The sequence below is a fragment of the Panthera pardus genome, unplaced genomic scaffold (genome assembly GCF_024362965.1).
Source record: "Panthera pardus isolate Hobbes unplaced genomic scaffold, ASM2436296v1 HiC_scaffold_16, whole genome shotgun sequence".
Classification (NCBI taxonomy): domain Eukaryota; kingdom Metazoa; phylum Chordata; class Mammalia; order Carnivora; family Felidae; genus Panthera; species Panthera pardus.
The window spans coordinates 109,975,771-109,997,565 of record NW_026526721.1 but is presented as its reverse complement, the minus strand read 5'-3'; positions in this window follow the sequence as shown (position 1 = coordinate 109,997,565).

The following is a 21,795-nucleotide window of genomic DNA, read 5'->3' as shown; positions in this document are numbered from 1 at the left end:
AGTGCCTCCTTAGGTAGACTCTATATCTGGGGACCAGGAACCACACTAATGAATGAAGAAAGACACTCTCCCAATTCCCCCAGAAGGGTAACTGGATATTTTATATTCAGCTTAATCGTATACAAAGTGTGCTTAGATCTTTGAGTTACACGAGAAACTATTTTTATTAGTTTTTACACTAGCAGGAAGATCAGAATCATGAGTGTTGGATATATGAGACAAACCAGTAGAGAATATCCACAGCTTAGCCCTGAGAGAGCTCTTAAAATGCCCATTTGTGGGGGTGCCTGGGTGGCTCAGTCAGTTGAGCATCCAACTTCAGCTCAGGTCATGATCTCAAAATTTGTGAGGAGTCTGAGCCCCACATCAGGCTCTCTGCTGTCAGAGCAGAACTGGCTTTGGATCCTTTGTCCCCCTCTCTTGCTGCCCCTACCCCCACTCATATTCTCATTCATTCTCTCTCTCTCTCTCTCTCAGAAATACAAAAACACTTAAAATGCACATTTATGTACCAGAGAGAATACAAGAGAGTGCACACGAGAGTGTTGGATGCACAGATACATGCCTAACCTTGGGAACACAATTTTCTGAAACTCTCTAAGGAGAAAGTATCTTTTTCAGGTATTTTTAACACCTTTCAAATATATCTGTTATTGTTGTTACATAGAATCCTAAGCTGACAGAGACTTTAAGAAGAGAACTTAAATTATTGCCTTTTGTATTTTCCCCCCTTTTTCTTTTCTTTTTCCCTTTGATTTTTGGCCACTGAAACTTTAGCTTAGAAGTTCTTACAAGGAACCCAAATCCAAACAAACAGAACTGGTTTGTAAGCCCCAGGCATCCACCCAATCAGCATCTCCTATCTCCTACTACCTGTCAAAGCACACCCTGAACCTGAGGGCTGCACAGAGCCCACTTTAAAATCCCAGGTTCTAATCTAGAACCTTACTTGATGTGATGCTTCAGTACCATTGTCTTCATCTCCAGACCAATCTTTGCTTGATCTCCTTTACTTGCTCTATTCAGATACACTGCATCATTTAAAAATGCTACCTTCTGTTGAACTGGAATCCACCCTAATAAACTCCCCCTTGAGCCCTAGGTCTGTCCACTTCTAGAGTATATTGAGAAGAGTTGAAATCCACATTTATTGTGTTACAATGAATCATTTCCACTTAAGCCTCCCCATTTCCTTTAGGCATCCATAGTGTGAAACAGTGGGTTTTACCTACCACCTTGGCTGTTCTTACTTGATATACTCAGGTTTGATATCTGCTTCCCAGCATTGATTAAAGTATAATAAGTGAGATTCCAAAACAATTAAGTATAACTAGGCAATCACTTCCCTATTACTTCTGCTAATGCAACTGAGGACACCCTTAACTTTTATGAAACCACAGAGCACAACTATGCTATTTCCATCCTACTTTTAGATGATTTTTGGCTTCAAAATAGTTTTTACACATATCTTGTCAGTTTCAGGTTATTAAATCTTGCTTGTTGTTTCTGTTAAAAATTACTGGCCTCAAATTCTGTCAATGGAGAGATAAGATCCCCATTTCCATTTTCTGTGATTTGCTAATCAGGTAATTAGATCATTCTGGAAAAAGCCAAAGGCACAGTCCAGCAGGCCACGTCTAGAGACACCTTTCTGACACTCAATGACTAGTTGGTATTTACAAACTTTTGTCCAGTGGTGAATCTACCCAGTTCTGCTATTACTAGCTCACAATTCTGTCATGTTCAGATGAATGAGTGATGTTTTCAAGATGAAATCAAGATACACTTCAGCTAATGTTCTTCCCTTATTACAACTCTAGTAACCCTAGCAACAAAAACAAAAATGAAAAACCCAAGAGATGGGTTTTGGTGCACTCTCTGCTGTCTTCCCTGTTTTGTTTTTTTTTTTTTAAGTTTATTTGAGAGACTACACATGTGCACGCACTCTCATGCACACACACAAGCAAGCAGGGGAGGGGCAGAGGGAGAGGCAGAAGAGAGAATTCCAAGCAGACTATGAACTGTTAGCAGGGTTCTGCACAGGGCTCACACTCACAAACTGTGTGATCATGACCCAAGCCAAAATCAAGAGTCAAATGCTTCACTGACTCAGCCACCCAGGTGCCACTGAGCAATTTTTTTTGACAGAACAAGCAAAAAAGCATTTTTTGCATAATGTGCTGTGGAATTTTGCTTAGAATTAACGTCAACTACACTGTCCTATTTTTGTTAGGATTTTTTGTATATATTATGGTTGTTAATTAAAAGAACATAGTTTGGGCGTGGCGGGGGGGGGTGCGCCTGGGTGACTAAGTCAGTTAAGCATTTGACTTCGGCTCAGGTCATGATCTCGCTGTCCGTGAGTTTGAGACCTGCGTCAGGCTCTGTACCAACAGCTCAGGGCCTGGAGCCTGCTTCCAATTCTGCATATCCCTCTCTCTCTGCCCCTTCCCCTCTCGCATTCTGTCTCTTTCTCTCTCAAAAATAAAGTTAAAATGTTAAAAAAAACACATAATTTGGAATCAATTCTTATATCTTTTTTCCCTTAAGAACTCAAAACAAGTTTGATTTCACCTGTTCCCACATTCCCTGAGGGTGACTTTTATATATGAAACACAAGCTAGGAGTTATAACAAATTTCACTATAGTCTAAGGTTATAAAAATTCCCTAAATTATCTAATACTCAGGATACATATAAAGAGTTTCAGAAGCAATGAGTGATATCAACAATGTCAGAACAGTATCAGCAACAGTATCAATGATTTTGACATGAGTTTGTTTCTACCTCAAAACTGATTATATATTTTTTTAAATCCTTTTAATAATAATTCCCACAGTATTCACATGTGGCATTTATTGACATATAAATTTGGCCAAAAGAACTCAATGATCAAAGGAAATTATATCATTCCAGATAATATGCAGTTTTATCCCTGATTATGTATCCACCATAAAAACGTTACTGCCTGCTTTGTTGACTTGACATTCAGGAAATCTCACTTTGATTTTATGACCACATAAGCCCAAGGTTTCTCCTTCTGTTGCTCTTGTGTTTTCTCAAGAGACCATTTGTCAGGTTTCATTTGTAATATCCTAACTCTTCCGGTCAATTGTCCCTGACAACCATTTTAATAGTAACTATAATACAAGTCTTTTCTTACTTGGTATAATTAATCTTGCATTTACACATTTCATTTTCTAAAACCAAACAGCTAACAATGAGCTCTTAAAGCTTTGATTGTACTATTGTCAAGGAAGTATGTTTTAGAGAACAAGATTTTATGCTACAAAATGGCAAAGAGAAAGGAGTAAAGCACTTAATTAAATATGTGCGTATTAGATCATATATTTTAAATACCTTAAGGACAGAGTAACTGCACTGGAATCCCAGGGTGCTTATCGAAAATGCAGATATGGGGTTCTTCCCAGGCTTAATTTGATGGGCTTGGTATTCTCATTTACACACCATCACATCAGAAAAAAATTTTAAATGAATCATCTGGAAAATATTCTTGGACAGTAATTATTTTACACACCCACCCACAACTTATTATTTGGATGTTGATACACTGGAGTTTCTTGAAAGAGAATATTTACAGACTTATGAACCCTATGGCAGCCTGTAATTTCTTCTGATTCCTCTGAAACAAATTGGGGGCAAAACGAGGACAGCCTGAGAGCACCCCGCAGAGAAGTTACACCCATGGCCTCTGCATCAGGGCTTTTTTTTTTCTGGGGAAAAGGCCAAAGGGCAAATGTGATGGTTGAACATGTAATGAAGACCCGTAATAAACAGCTGTGATATTACCATTTGTTGGGACAACTTCCAACACAGGCCACCTGAGTGTTAGAGGTAATGCCTCAGCATGCCTTTAATCCATGAATTGTTATTGGGTGCTGTGAGGGGGAGACCATCACACATTCTAGGCCGTTAGGATTGGACAAGAAAGCCCCCAGTCCCTTTCCACAAAGATTCACAGATTAAAGGGACTAAATAAAGCATTTGATTCTATTTGGAAAATCTTTAAATACAAGAAGTTAACTCCTTCTAGGGCTGAATTATCTCTCTTTACAGGGCCAGCATCTAGGCATCTTTCACCTTCAGGCAAATTCTGAAACACCAGTCCCTGAGTTTTCAGTGTCGTTTAAACTTTGAATATCTTATCTGTGCTGGTCAGAGTCAATAGGTGTTTCTCAGGTATTTCCAAACCTTTAGTGTGTTTTTTTTTCCTTTCCCCAAAAATGAAAAGTGGCCTTATTTGCTATTTCAGAATTCTGACATTGTCCATCACGCTTGTCTCCATTTGTTCTGGTCAATTACAAGTCTGCCTTGAGCCCAAGAATTGTATTTTTAAGTTTTATTGAGCAATGTTTCAGGGAAAACTGCAGGAAGTGGAAATAAACAAGAGTGGGTAGGTGGGTGGCCAGAGCCTTGGCTTTGTTTCTCTTCTACCACTTACTGATTGGATGGTGTTTGCAATGACACTTCAGTTCTCTGAACCTCGTGTTCTCATCTCTAACACGAGGAGTTTGGCCAGATCATTTCAAAGCTACCTTGAGGGACAAACACTTAAATATTATTCAAAGAAACCTGGATCACTTTCAAAGCACATGTACTCTCATTATCAAAAGACAGAGCAATAAAAATAGTGTTTCCAAGGTAATAGGAGTTGAATCTAAGTGTTTCTTTCCTTACACAACCATATTTTCAACTATTCTGTTCTTTATGTTGACAGAAGTCATTTCTCTTGACTTCTGATTGTTTTGCAGAATGGACAAAACACTACCATACCCCTTTCCAAGATAATTTAGTGAATTTTATAATTGCTTTCAGTCCATAAGACATCTTAAGGGGAGTGATGAGTAACTTCCGAGTCTGCAGAACTAAAGAGGTAAACACCAAAATGTAAAGTAACCTATGTAAAATTGAAGATATAAATTGAGAAGCTCAAGTTATAAGCATTATAAACACAAAATGCACCGTGACAAAAATTAAAACATAACATTTGCGGGTTAGGTTTCTATTAAGTTTACTCAACAGCTTTCTTCAGTTTTATTTTTTGTTCAAGAAAAACAGACGTACTGATAGCCTACTCTTATAGTACTCCTGAAGCTAATAAAAATCTAATGAAGGCTTTAAAAAATTGGGGGAAAGGGTGAAGTGAATGAGCCCTTGTTTCCTTCAGCCTCCCTAAGCTCTGATTTCCCTATCCACAAGACAGGGAAAAAAAAAATACTGCTATCTGGTGGGCTTATTATAAGGGCTAACTGTGATGATGTGAGTCAAGTCCTCTACCCAATACCTGGTAGGTATTAATGGCTTACTTAGGAGTTTCCTGAGCTGACCGTGATTGCTTGTTACTATATTCACTTTATTTCTTTTCATTCTGCCAGTGATTTTTATGGTGGGATGGGCATTTTTGTGGTCATATTACTCAGAGAACTTCAGGTCATTATCCAACATCATACAGTATAAGGAGGTAAGTGGGAAATGACCTCAGGTCCACATGGCTTTAAATGCATGCTGTTTTCTGCTGTATTACACTGCATCTCTTTGGGCTCCAATCCAAATGTGAGAGCCTTAAAACGTTTAGTATTAACTTTGAGTCGGTAAATTTGCATGACAGAATTATACATTGGTTTTTATTATGGATAAGTAACATTTATTGATTTTGGAAAATATTGAGTCTTACATATGAAAGTAAGTGTTAGTGCTCAAAGTAATCTTCATGTGAGGTTAGCCAGTGAGTGTCCTGATTCCATTGTCCAGAGCATTGAAATTGCCAACTCACCAGTGACTCAAGTCAACTGGTCTCATTATTTGAGTCACATCTTTCCTTCCTCCCTTGCTTCCTTTCTAAAAATATTATTTTAACCAATTTATTCATTTACCATATTCACATTGTTTCCGAAGTATGACATCATCCCACACTAGATAAATAGCAACTTGAAAGATATTTAAAAGAAGATATATAGGCTTAAAAAGCATATCTAGATGAGTAGACTCTAGAATAAAGGTATAAAGTTCCTTTCTTCCTTCTTTCTTCCTGCCCGTTTATTTTGAAAAGAACCTATCATTGAGTTTCAGCAGTCTGACTTAGCATATTTGAAAAAGTTGATTTAAACAAATATTTACTGAGTGCATTGTTCTGTGTTGTTGGGATATGTCTGTAAACAAAACAAATCCCTTCTTTTGTGAAGCTTACAATCTGGTGAGAGAATGGGGAGGCAGAAAATATAACAAATATATAAACTATATTTTAGGCTCGAAGATGCTAAGTATTACGGGAAAAGAGAAAGAGCAGTCAGGGTAGGCTTCATTAAGAAGGTATTTTTGCAAAAATTTGAAGGTGTTAGGACATTAGTCATATGGCTTTCTAGAGGAAGAGGGTCTCAGGCAGAGTGATCACCCAGTGCACAGGCCCTGAGGTGAATGTCTGGGGGAGCTGAGACGCAGCACAGAGACCACTAGGGTGGGGACAGAGTAAGTGAAATATGAAGAAGAAATCAGAGAAGAATGGGCAGGTCATGCTAGACCTTGCAAACCCACTTAAGGAATTCAGTTTCCACCCTGTGTGAAAAGGGAGCCTCTGCTGTGTTTTAAAAGAGAGAGGACATGATCAGACTCACTGTTTGAAGAGGTTCTTCTGGCTCCTACAATGAGAGTAGATTGTAGGGTCAAAGGTAGAAGTGCAGGGTCAGTTTGGAGGCAAGAGATGATGGAACAGGATGGTAGCAGTTGTAGTTCTAAGAAGTGGTCAGGGATCCACAAAGGTTTTGTACCTTTTATACAGTTTTAAAATTCAATCAGATTTTCTAGAAAGTAGGCAGACCATGTCTATCACGACCACAGTTGTATCCCTGAGTGCCTGATACAATCTCGGATACACAGTAAGGATCTAATATTATATTTTGGATGGAAAACTATTTTTCAATTTTTTAGTGTTTGTTTATTTTTGAGAGAGAGAGCATGAGACAGAACATAAGCAGGGGAGGGGCAGAGAGAGAGGGAGAGAAGGAATCCGAGCTCCAAGCTCTGAGCTGTCAGCACAGAGCCCAATGCAGGTCTCAAACTCATGAACATGAGATCATGACCTGAGCCAAAGTCAGACACTCAACTGACTGAGCCACCCAGGCACCCCGAAAATTAGGTTTTAGAAATAAAACTAGTTATTACTTACCTAGTACACCTATTTTTGTAAAGCTCAACACATCTCCATAAATTTAGTGCTATCATGTCCATTTCACAGAGGAAACTGAGGTACAAGGTAGTTACATAATTTACCCAAACCTAGTAGGTGGCAGAGTGGAGATGTGCCTCTGAACAATCTAGTTCCAGGATACCTGCCCTTAACACGAAGCAACACTGCTTCAGAGAGCTGCTAGTCATAGTTCAGTATAATTCATGGATTCAAAAATATGAGCCTTTATGCGTGGCATCTGTTCATTTTCATAACCGCAGAAACATGATAGGTAAGGTACACCCAGACACTGAGATGAAACATTCTTTGTGAAATTAAATCACCCACATTAAGAAAATCTAAAATGTGCCATAAAAAGAAGCAAATTGTTAGTGATAGCAGTCAGAATCGTACCTTTTATTTTTATTCAGTTCTGGAATATGTTGTAGTAGAAAATGTACCATGAGCAATTTGTTGTCTGAAACACTAAAGTGGCTTTCTGGCAGACTAAGATAATATATCTTCTCAGTGTAATATTTTATTCGAATGCATAGAATTGTTACATTTAAACTTAGCAATGCTACATTTTCCTGACTCAGTAGGTGGGGTATATTTTGAGATCTATGATTGAAGAAGCCAATTATATACCTCAGGGAAAGGGCACAATGAACAGCCAAAAAGGCGCTTTATTTAGAAATACAGCACACCATATTTTTACCTCTAACAGGAAAAAAATTAAGACATACATACATGGGAGGATTAACAAACCCTATGCAAAACTGATTGAATAATTTAGTTGGCAAAATAAAGGAAGCACACAAAAGGGGTGTGTGACAAATTAGCATTCCTATTTCTGCAGTGTTTAAAATACAAAAGAGGAGATAGAGTGGTTAAACGGACAACTCTATCAGTGAAAAGTAATGACCCAGACATGCTGATGTGTTTCTGCTATCACAGGCCTATCAAGAGCATCCCCAGGTCTCTAGAGTACTAAGAAATGCCTAGAAAAAAAGATTTTATTTCATCTGGAAAGAAGTTAAAAATATACATATGGCTCAAAAGAGGCATGTAGAAGCCCTGCTGTGTTTGAGAAGTTCAATTTTTTTTTTCATTTTTTTTTTTTTTTTTTTTTAAATTTTTTTTTTTAACGTTTATTTATTTTTGAGACAGAGAGAGACAGAGCATGAACGGGGGAGGGTCACAGAGAGAGGGAGACACAGAATCTGAAACAGGCTCCAGGCTCTGAGCTGTCAGCACAGAGCCCGACGCGGGGCTCGAACCCACGGACTGTGAGATCATGACCTGAGCCGAAGTCGGACGCTTAACCGACCGAGCCACCCAGGCGCCCCTTTTTTTTCATTTTTAAAATATACTTCTTTTCTCCAGTACATTATGTAGTCTGGAATACGTGAATGTGCCTTGCTTTTGCCTTACCAATTAGATGAGATGCTCAAAGTGTGTCTCAAGAGAATACACTTTCCCTCATCGTTCTATTTTAACTCAGATTTGTATCTCAAATGTAAGAAATGATTCACTCAGAATACTTGCATGCATGGCTCATGTATCTTCCCAAACGACTACAAAAAAGTAATCAAAGATAGTCAAATATCACAATATCAAAACAAATAAAGTACACCTTACTCGAGGAGCCTGTCAGCAACAGAACAAACATTCAGATTTGCTGGACACTTTGGAAGATGGAAACCAGAACCTTTGCTACCCAGAAATTATGGAAATTTATTTTCACAAACTACCTGATTAAAGACTTGAATCAAAAGAAGACTGCTTCAGAAGTTGTTATGAATCACATCCAGACTTAATTTCAACATGCTCACAAATATTCTTGGACTATCTAATTTGTATCAAGAACTATTCATGGCAGTGGGTGGAAGAATTTAAAGATGAATAAAATAGTCTCTAATCTTAAGGAGCTTATCAGTCAATTAATGTGTAGTGTCCCCAGGCACTGTTCCAGTGTCGGGGGTATAAGAGCGAACAAGATAAAGTACCTGGCATCAAAGGGTTTACAGAATAATGGTGTTGGCATAAACAAGCAAATAAATAAATGTTGGCAACATGTAGCTGCAGGTGGTAAAAAGTGCGATGATGAAAAATTAAAGCAACTTCAAGGGAGAGTGGGGTTCCTACTGAAGTTGTGGCTGACAGAGACAACCTTCTCAGGATGTGACATTTTCACCAAGACTTGAATGAATTTCAGGAGATAGCCATGGGAAAACACAAGAAAAAGAGTTCCAGCCCTTAGGTAGGAATCCTGTTAGGATGCCTGAGCCCAACAAGAAGGCCAATGTGTAGACAAAGTGAATAAGGGAGGAAATGAAAAGGCTGTGAGGTTGGAGAAGTCAACTTGAACTAGATTATTTAGGGTTATGGTAAAGGTTATGGTAGATTTTTCTATAAGCATGATGAAAAGCCACTGGCAGGTTGAGAGCAGGAACGTCTATGTCCTCATCCTTGTTTTACAGTATCACTCATCTTGGAGTATGTTTTTAAGGTAGAGTCAACAGTGTTTACTGATGGTATGACATGAGATTTGGGAGAAAAAGAGAAATCAAAGGTAACCTCTATGATGTTGATTTAAGAGATTTATTGCATCTGTGTACCATACTCCCAGATGGCAAACACTGGTCAAAATACTGTGTTGCTGAAGAAGGTCAGGACTTGAATTTGAATGTGCTAAGTTTGAGATGCCTACATTAAAACGGAGATATCAAGGACACTACTGGGTATACTGTAACAGCTATAGATAGAGGTTAGAGAAACATAGTGTAAGGAGGACATTTAAAGCTTTAAGACTGAAGGAAACTTTTCCAGGAAATGAGTGCAGGTAACAAATGGTTAGAGGTCTGAGGCCTCAGTGTTTAAACAATGGGAAAGTATGACATCATAGCAACTGATGAAGTAGGAGAACTAAGAAAATACCCATAAATGTTGAAGGTTGTTTTAGTTATCTATTGTTGCATAACAAACCATCCAAAAATTTAGTGGCATAAAACCACCAACATTTAATAAACTCATGATTTTGTGGGTCAGGAATTGAGGCACGACAAAGTAAATGGGTTGTCATGTCTGGGACTTCAGCTGGTGTGCCTCAAATAAGTGAAACTGATGCACTTAGGGCCTCAGTTTTTCTCTACGCAGCCTCTCTATATGCTAGTTTTAACTCTCATAACAGACTAGTCTTAGGGTAGTCAAACACCTTATAGGGCAATTTGAGCCTCCAAGAGGCCAAACTAGAAGCTGCCATTCCCTTAATGATCGGGCCCCAAGCTGGTACAGTGTTCCTTCTACCATAATCTATTGGTCAAATCAATATTCATATTCAATTGAAAAGCAATAAACCCCACCAAGCCATCTAATCTACTATGTCAATGTCTTCCACGGTTGTTAACTATTAAAAAATAGCCAGTTTCTGAACCACCAATGGATCAAAAAATAAATTAAAAAAGAAATTTAAAAAGTATCTTGAGACAAATATGGCAACAACATACCAAGACTTACGGGATGCAGCAAAAGCAGTTGTAAGAGGAAATTTTATAGCTAAATAAACCTACACATCAAGAAAGTGGAAAGATATCAAATGACCTAACTTTTTATCTCAGAAACTAGAAAAAGAGGGCCATCCCAAAGTTAGTAGAAGGAAATAAATAATAAACATTATGGCATAAATATATGAAAGCAGCAATAAAATAAAAATATTAACAAAACTATAAGTTGGTTCTTTAAAAGGATAAAAATTATAAGACTTTATCTAGACTATCCAAGAGAAATGAGAGAGAAGACGAAAATCAACAAAACTATAAAGAGGAGACATTACAAATGACACCACAGAAATACAAAACAATCACAATAGCTAATTATGAACAATTATATGCCAATACACTGGACAGTCTAGAATAAATGGATGAAACTTTGGAAACATAATCTACCAAGACTGAATCAGGAAGACAGAGAAAATATGAAGAGACCAATTATTAGAAGGGAGATTGAATCAGTAATCAAAAATGTCCCAATGAAGAAAAGCCCAGAACCAGATGAGCTTCATTGGTGAATTCTACCAAACAGTTAAGGAAGAATTAATAGCAATCTTTCTCAAATTCTTCCAAAAAGAGAAAAGGCAATGCTTTTGAACTTATTTTAGGTAACTAGAATTACACTGATACTAAAGCCAGATAAGAACACTACAATAAAACTAAAGGCCAATATCTCTAAGGCACATAGATACAAAAATTCTCAATAAAATACTAGCAAACTGATTTCAGTAGCACATTAAAAGGATCATTCACTATGATCGAGTAGGACTTACCTCTGCAATGCAAGGATGGTTCAACATTTATAAATCGATAAATGTGATGTACTATATTAAAAAAGAGAAAGTCATATGATTATTTCAATAGATGCAGAAAAAGAAGCTGATGAAATTCAACATCCATTCATGGTAAAACAAAACAAAACAAAACTCTCAACAAATTAGGTAAAGAAGAAATGTACCTCAGCATTATAAAGCCCATATATGTTCAGCTAACAGCTATCATCATACTCAATGGTAGAAGGTTGAAAGCTTTTCCTCTAAGATCAAGAACAAGTCAAAGGTGCCCTTCTCCTCATGGTTATTCAACATGGTATTGGAAGACTCAGAGTAATCAACGAAGAAAAAAAAATTGGAACTGGATAGGAAGGAGTAAAATTGTTTCCATTTGCAGATGATATTATTTTATGTATGGAAAATTAAAGATTCAACCAAAAAAATAACATAATATGTAATCAACTCATTCAGTAAAGCATCAGGATACAAAACTAACATACAAAAATAAATAACATTTCTGTACACCAAACAAGCTCTCTGAAAAAGAAAAAAATGATCCCATTACAATAGCTTCAAAACAAAAAAAAAATCTAGGAATAAATTTAACTGATGAGGTAAAAGGTATTTACACTGAAAACTACAAGGTATTAATCCAAGAAATCAAGGAAGACTAGAAATCAAATGGAAAGGTTTTACTCCATGCTCCCAGATTAGAAGAATTAATATTGTTGAAATGTCCATACTACCCAAAGCCATCTAGAAATTCAAAACGATCTTTATCAAGATTCCAAGGGCATTTTTACAATGAAAATTTACAATTTTTAAAATTTGTATTTCCAACAGAAATTTTAAGCCTGTAGAAAAACAAGACTAAAATTTATACAGAACCATAATATACTCTAAATTGACAAAGCAATCCTGAGAAAGAAGAAAAAAGCAGAGGCATCATACTTCCTGATTCTAGCTATATTATAAAGGAATAGTAATCAAAACAGTAGGGTACTGACATAAAAACAAATATCTAGTCAAAGGATCAGAATTGGAAACCTAGAAATAAGCCCACACATGTATGGTCAATTGTTATTTGATAAGAGAGTGAAGAATACTTAAAGAAAAGAGAGTCTGGTCAAAAAAATGGGGCTGGGAAAATCAGATATTCATATGTAAAAGAATGAAACTAGACCCAATCTTCCACCACTCCTAAAAAGTAACTTGAAAAGGATCAAAGGCTTAAATTTAAGAGCTGAAACCATAAAATTCCTAGAAGAAAACATAGGGGGGAAAAAACTCCTTGACATGAGTCTTGACAATGAGTTTTTGGATAGGACACTTAAAGCATAAGCAATAAAATAAAAAAATAAATAAGTGGACTTGTTCATAAAGCAAACTCCTGTACACTGTTGATTATACTATAAATTGGTATAGCCATTATGGAAAACTGTAGGAGGAGACTCAAAAAATTGAAACTAGAGCTACTATATGATCCAGCAAATCCACTCCTGGGTATACTTCCAAAGGAAAGAAAATCATTACGCCAAAGAGATATCTGCACTCTCATGTTCATTCCAGTGTTATTTACTATAACCAAGACATGCAAACTCCCTAAGTGTCCATTTACATTTGAATGGATAAAGAAAATACGGGGTGTGTGTGTGTGTGTGTGTGTGTGTGTGTGTGTGTGTGTATGGGTCTGTGTATGAATATATATAAAATGGAAAATTATTCATCCATAAAAAAGGAAATTCTGTCATGTGTGTTGACATTCACGAATCTTGAATGCATTATGCTAAGTGAAATAAGGCAGAGACAAATACTGTATGATCTCACTTATATGTGTCATTAAAAAAACAAACTTATAGATACAGAGAACAGATTATTGGTGGTTATCAGAGGCCAGAGATGGGGAAGGGAAATTGGACAAAGATGGTCAAAAGGTACAAACTTTCAACGGTAAGATAAATGAATGGTAGGGATCGAATATACAACATGAAGACTATTGTTAACACTGTTATACAGTATATTCGAAAGCCACTAGGACTGTAAATCCCAGAAGTTTTCATCACAAAGATAAAAATTTTTGTATCTAAGGGATGATAAATGTTAATTAAATTTATTGTGGTACCCATTGTGCAATACGTGTAAGTCAAGTCATTATGCTTTGTAGCTTCAGCTTCTATAGTGTTGTATGTTAATCATATCTCAATAAAACTGTAAGGAAAAAAATCGCCAATTTACAGTGTGATCACCCCTAAAAAACAAGTATATACAAAGTCTTGTGAAGACAAGAAAAAGCTGTGTCTGGAGAAACAGGAAAGGCTTCACAGAGGAGCTACTTTTGAGCTTTAATGACTGGGAGGAGTTTGCTAGGTAAAGAAATAGAACCAGCATGTGCAAAGGCAAAGTTCTATGGAAAAGTACAATATTGTGCTGAGAGGAAGCTAATGTGTCTGTAGTATACCCATGCTAGAAATGAGTCTTACCTATAGACATTGGATGCCATTGGGAATCTTTAAAAAATAAAATAAAAAAGTCCCTTCTATTAGTGTGGAGGTTGAATGAGTATAGAGAGAATAGAGATTGAAAAATTCATATGGGGGTGCCTGGGTGGCTCAGTCGGTTAAGCGTCCAACTTTGGCTCAGGTCATGATCTCACGGTTTTTGAGTTCAAGCTCTGCGTTGGGCTCTGTGCTGACAGCTTAAAGGGCCTGACACCTGCTTCAGATTCTGTGCCTTCCTCTCTCTCTGTCCCTCCCCCACTTGTGCACGCTCTCTCTCTCTCTCTGTCTCTCTCTCTAAAATAAAGGAGCATTAAAGTATCTTAATAAACAGAAAAATTACATATGGCCCTATTGCAATCGTCTTGGGTACGAGAAGACTGAATCAGCGAAAATCAAAGGAAGAGAAAAGGACTTAGATGTAACAAACTGGCTGTGGGGTGTGAAAAAAGGAGCACAGAGTTAAAAATCATTGAGTGGCCTAGCTGCATGGATGCAAAGTCCTCTGGATATATAGTTACACTGAAAGATAAGTAGTCTAAAAGTTTGGAAGATGAAATAAACTTGGATTAGGGGCCTATTTATCCACTCATTCATTTGTTGAGCACTCACTTGATGCCTTGAATTAACCTAGGCTTTAGAGAAACAAAGATGAGTGGTATGGTTTCTGCCCTAAAGGATTCACAGTCTTTTGAGTTCAACTTGGCCTTGTTGGATTTAGACAGGCCTATAGAATGTCTCAAGCCTCTGCAGGAGCAGAAAAATCACTGGGAAGTACAACCTCAGGTCTCTAATCTGCAGAAGCAAATCAGAATCCAAACTGTATTCATTCTATTTTCCTACATGTTCAGATGCCCTATCCAGGCTACTCCCAAGCTTTCATCCAAGAGAAATACAGTGTTTGCTTTGCAAGGTAAAAACATCAATTCAGCCTCTAGTCTGGATGTTCTTTGCTTACTGAGATCCACAGGCACCTTCACGTTTATACTTTTATCCCTGCCTCTTTCAACTGTATTTCTGTAAAAAGAAGTTTCCTATTAAACACTTTCTCTGAACAATCTCAAGTTTTCTATGTTTAAATGGTTTAGAACCATTTTATAAATACCCGCCATTTTTTTTACTGACTTGTGAGGTTTTAAACCCTTGTGAAATTTTACTGAACTAATATTATCTTTGTATTTATTCAGTTCAGCAAATTATCAGGGAAAATTTTAAACTGATGCTGTAGTTGGTCACCTTGTTAGAGATGGAAGATGTGTGGCAGGGAACAGAGATAAATTCTGCTTCTTGAAGTTACTTGTTTTTTCACTTATTTTTTTCTATTTGAAAGAGAGAGAGTGCACAACAAAGAGGGGTGGTGGAGAGAACAGGTGTGTGTGTGTGTGTGTGTGTGTGTGTGTGTGTGTGTGTGTGTGTGGAGAGAGAGAGAGAATGAATGAATGAATGAATGACTATGAGAATGAATCTTAACCAAGTTCCATGACATGGGGCTTGATCCCACCACCCTGGGATTATGACCTGAGCAGAGATCAAGAGTTGGATCCTCAACTGACTGAGGCACCCAGGCTCCCCTTAGAGTTTTTATAATCAGACAGGCTTGAGTTTAATTCTCAGTTTGAAACTTGAGCAAATTCATTAATCAGAGTCCAGGTTTCCTCATCTTTAAAATGCGGCTAATGGGGGGGGTGGTGCTGTTTATCTACAGAATGCAAAATACCCAATGTATAATAGGGTGCAAAAACAGACATTCCCTGGCTCAGTTTATAATCTATTAGGGAGTGAATTGTGTCCACCCCTAAATTTTTCTGTTGAAGACCTAATCCTTAATATGACTATATTTGAACACAGGGCCTTTATCAGTGTCAGCAGTTGTGACAAATTCTCCTAGCGTTTCTTTTTACCCCAAATAAAATGACTAAAAATTCCTTCTGAAAGGATATGTTTGCAGGAAAGGAATTATGCTATGTAATCACCTGATATGTTGAAATACAGATTTCAGTTGATTATTTACTTGGGTTTGCATGTTCAAACAATTCTACTCTTTCTGACTTCGCCTCAAGTGTTGGAAGAGCCCCATGGAAAAGGTTTTTGAGTTAGGACCCAGTCTAGATCATTCTTGGATACTATAATGACCTCAAACACACGTATGGCAGGAAGTAATGACAGCTTCCATGCATTCAGTTTCGCTATGCAGCAGGCAACTGTGCCAAACATTTCACTTGGGTTACACAATTTCATCTCAAGTATAGGCTCCCACTCCATTTTACAAATGGGAAAGCTTGCACAACAAAGATTAACTTGTATAAGGTCGCATAAGTATGTGAAAGAAGTGGCAATTTATACCTACGTCTGCCTAACTTTAGAACACTTTAAATTTTGTCAAGTACCTATATATAAAGACAGTATAGAACTGTTAGGTAGGTTTTCAAAACCTCAGCCAATTTTATTTATACGTACTTGTTTTTATATGTATTTATATGTATGTACTATATACTACCTGTGACTTATTTTTAATTGTTTTCTAAATTTAATGTGACCACATATTACATCTGTTTCACTCATTTTGACAATTACAACCAAGAACTTGATTTCATAAACGTGGAATATGCAATCATTTATTTAACTAGTCTTCCAATGATAGACATTAGTATGTTTTCATTTTTATGAAAAATTATTCAATAAATCATTGCACAGGTTTTCATGTGCACACACACACGAGATTATCTGTAGAGTGTGCACTTAGACACAGATTTATATCCAGATATACACATATCTAGAAAGGGTAATTATGGAATAAGCTCACTTTTTTTTAACTATTGTCAGAGGACTGAAATGTTTGCACAGACGTACCTCTCAACAGAAGCCTTCTTCCTCATGGCTTTACTAATAACCAGAAAAATATTTAATTTTTGGCCAAATTCTGATGGGTTTGAAATGCTAGCATCATTTCATTTTCCCTTTCTTGATTAGCAGGGGGGAAAAAAACATGTTTTCATAGAATTCTCTTTGGCCAATTTGTTCACAACCTGTTCAAATACATTTTTCTACTAGGTTGATGCCCATTTTCCTATAGATTTGTAGTTATTAATGTTCACCATTAGTGTTTTCGGCTCTATTGCTCATCTTTTGTGGGATTTTCTTTTATACTTAAGTTTTAAAAATTCAGCGTAGTCCAATTTATCAGTTTTTCTTCCTGGCTAATGCTTTGTGGGTCATTAATAAGTTTTTCCACGTCCTGGTATACGAAGGATGGTCTCCTAAATTTTTTTCTATAACTTTAGGGTTTGTTTTTAATTTTATATTTTTAATCCACTTTATGTATAGTTTATAGAACAGATTTTCTTCTTCTGTTTGGATCATCATTTGCCCCAGCATCATTTTTTAACTGATTTGTAACATTAGCTATGTTGTATTTCCAGGATTCAGTTTGTATAAAGGTCTGTTTCTAGGCTGCTATTCACTATTAATATTCCACGTATAACTTATACCGGGGTTTAATATCACAGTAATTCCTGATATCTGTTAGGCAAATACTCTGTTTTCTGCAAATTTTTCTTGGATATTCTTTACCATTCATTCTCCCAAATGAATTTTAAGACCATTTCAATTTTCATGAAACACTGGAAACACTGTTGAGACTTTTACTGAATGTGTTTCAAATTGATAGATAAATTTAGTGGGAATAGGTTTCTTTATAATGGTGAATTTTCTTATTCATGAAAATATATCACCATTTTAAGCTATTTTTAATTCTTCAATATTTGTAATTTTCCACAAAATTATCTATCTCAATAGCTATTTCTATATGTAGTATAATTTGTCTTTGTGAATGATATCTGGTTTTGCTGTTCTTCTAACTGCTTATATAGCAATTGACCACATGTTGACCCTATATATAGCAACCTTGAAGAAGTTTCTTCTTCATTTTGAAAATACACTAGAATACCTTTGCGATTCTCTATGTAGACAATCCTAACATTGAGAAGGAATGGAACATTTGCTTCCCTTCTCTGCCTCCCTTCTCTTTGCTCTCCCTTCTCTGTCATAATCCTAATCACAATTTTCATCTGGGTACATTGTAACTCTTCTAAAAGACATTTCCCAGGCAATTTTGCAACTAAATGTGCAGACGTGACTTTGTTCTGACCATTGAGATTTAAAGCAAAGCCTTCTGTGGACTTCAGGGAAGCCTCCTTAAATGGGAAGAGGTGAGCACTTTTTTCCACTTTTTCCTTCATGATGGCTGGGACTTCAGCAATTACACCTTGGATTACAAAGCAATATGCAACATTGGAGGAGTGAAAAGAGAGAGTCTGGATCTCTGATCTCTGTAAAACTGCTACCCTGGTCCTGACTGACTACCCCTGACTATCTCTGATTTTTTCTTTTATTTTTTTAAGGGAGAGAAACCACCTTTTTAAAGGTATTGAGGTCTTTCTGTATATGCTACCAAGGCTAATCATAATGGATAAATTTTATATTTCTTGTATTTGCTCTCTTTGGGCTATTACATTGTCTTTGACCTTCAGCACAATATTAAATAATAGTGTTCATAGCAGTCCTCCTGTTTTAGTTCTTAACTTTAATAGTAATGAATCAAAACCTTCTCTGTTAAGTGTGATATTTGCTACAGAGTTTCTGTAGCTATCCTTTCTTATTGAGGGAGGAGAAAGAGTCGTTATTAGACTTCACCCCAGTTAAATCAGAGAAGCAGCCATTAACTGTTCATAAAGAGCTATATAAATTAAAACTGATCGTACATAAGCTTTAAAAGTCTACTTTTCTGTAAACATTTTTAAATACATAACAGGGATATTTATAATACAAATGAAATCCATAAGTACATGTAGCTAAACCTTGCTATAGTAGTAAAATACTGACAATTATAACTCACATCCGAGAATTCATAGAATTACTTTGCAATTGACATTTAAAATTTTTTTTTGTTTTATTTATTTTTGAAGGAAAGAGAGAGCACGAGCAGAGGAGGGGCAGAGAGAGAGAGGGAGACACAGAATCTGAAGCAGGCTCCAGGCTCTGAGCTGTCAGCACAGAGCCCTACATGGGGCTCGAACTCACAGTCCTGAGATCATGACCTGAGCTGAAGCCAGATGCTTAATTGACTGAGCCACCCAGAAGCCCCTTTCCAATTGACATTTTAATCATTACCTGGCACTAGTAGAATAAAGAACGGTATTTTTTCCTCTTATGAACACGATTTTTTCAGTTCAGCATTTACTTTTTAATTCTAGATTTCTGTACTTTACTTTTATAAAGACGGCTAGAGAAGCTCCTCTGTGGCTCAACTTGTTCAGCGTCCCAACTCTTGATTTCTGCTGAGGTCATGATCTCAAGGTTGTGGGATCAAGCCCCTTATCACATCCAGCTCTGGGCACCAGCTTGGGGATTCTCTCTCTCTTTCTTTCTCTGCCCATCCCCACCTCACACACGTGCACATGCTCTCTCTCTAAAATAAACATTTTTAAAAATTAAAAGGCTAGATAATTTAACAAAAATCACAAAAATTCCAAGTCACATGATAAATATAATGAAGCCACTGCCTTTAAAGGGAAAAGTAGCATTCATTAAAGACTATTAAGACATGAAGAATAGGAGGGATCAGAATTATCAAATCTTCCGAAGAGGAGTCAGTAGGAAAATGTTATTTTTCCAAAACATTCTTTTGTTATATTCACTGCCAAACAGCACCTATCTTTGATTCCTTTTCAGAAGTCAACCATCTTTAAGTATTAAACACATATTCTAACATTTACTTTTCATGTTGTGTGCAAATATTTTGCAACCCCCTTCCCTTAAAATCCAGCCCGACCACACAGGTCTTTTCTGCGGTATTTTTGTTTGTTTGCTTGTTTTTTTTAATGTTTATTTTTGAGACAGAGACAGAGCATGAGTCGGGGGAGGGGTAGACAGAGAAGGAGAGACAGAATCCAAAGCAGGCTCCAAGCTCTGAGCTGTCAGCATAAAGCCTGACACAAGGCTCGAACTCATAAGGCTTAAGATCATGACCTGAGCTGAAGGTGGACACTTAATGGACTGAGCTACCCAAGCACCCCCTGTGGTATTTTAAACACATTTCAGAATTTGTCGGCCCTTTGAGCTAGAATTCCAACACGTATGTGATGACACAGAGGACTTGGATTAGCTTCCCAATTTTGATTTTATATGATCTCTCCTATGAATAGAACCTCAAGGCTCAGTGTTTTATTACACAAGGGATTTGGGATGACTTCATCACAATATTCAGATTTATAGAAATACTACCAGGACACAAATTCACTTTCACTCTTTAATATAATATTGCAATGCATACTGCTTCAAGACAGCTTGATCTTTTATGTTGGGTTCATGTTTTTCATCTTTTGATTCAATTACTTAGAATGTGGCCTCAAGGAAGCAGATGGTAAGTGGGTGAATAAAGACCTGAATTGCAATTCCATAATAATTTAGCTTTCTAAGTACCAGAGATTAGTTGGTAAATTGGGTTCCCGGCCCCCCAACAGTGACAGCATATCTGAATCCTTTCCAAAGGTGCTGATACTAATGATTATCTTCACTATACAACTGTGTTTGAACAAAACATTTATTTCAGTAACGGTTGTCAAGTTTTTTGGTTGTTATTTCTTAGTGGAAATAAATAAGACACCATTCTGCTTCTACCATTGAAATAAATTTGGAGATTATAGGCAAAGTCAGACAGAAGTTTTAAATTTTACTCTAAGAATTACATCATTTAGCCAATCATAGTCCCAGATGATTGTGGTACCTGTTTACATCATTAAAGGTAGATTAAATGGAGTTACTTCAAATGGGACTAAATTATGGAAGCCGAAATATACTAGATTTGGGCTCTGACAGATATAAAATTAAATATAAAATTGTTAATATTTGACTATTTGACTTTCAAAATGGCAATTTCATGCTGTTCAACATTAATAGTCAACATTTATTAAGCACTAAGAATTTTACATGTATCCAATCACTTAATTCTCTAAGCCAAGCTGTTTGGTAGGTATCATAGCAGTCTCCATTTTACAGATGACAAAAATAATCCACAGACGGGTTCAGAAATGTTCCTAGGAAGTCTTGGAGCTGGGTTGAGAACAAGGGAGTTCTGGTTCTGATGCCCAGGATCCAAACCCTGGAATACACTTATTCTATACTTAGTCCACAGAAAATAATTAAATTCACATCCCAACCTTGAACTGCAAAATGCTCCCACATTATTACCTATTGACCAAAACATAAAGCTGAATTCTAAACCCATATATATGACTTTCTCCTGGACAGCTGCATTGGGATATCCTGCAGACTTGTATCCAACATCTCTGAAAGAAACCTTATTATCTTCCTCCACACTGCCCAGTGGCCCATGCCAAAATTCTACGTATTTTCTTGGACTCCTCCATTTCAAGCTAATAACCAGGGTCAGTCATTGCTACTTATGGACTCATTCTCACACCTAGCCTCTTCCCTTCACCACCACTACCAAAGTCTCTCATGTGTGCAAGTTTAAATTCCTACAGTCCTACCTGTGGCAATGGTTAGTCTCCCTTCAAGTTCAATACTACATCAATTATAGGGTGTTTTTGAACATGTGTATCTGATCATGATATCCTTCCCTCCCTTTATGGAGCACACTTGTAGAAAACATTTATCATACTGTTTTGCAACTCTTCATTGATTTTTCCTGTCCCTTCTAGTCTTAAGTTTCACAAGTATTAGCTTATCTCTTATTATAGCTGCATCAATATGCCGTAGTGCTAGGCTACACAC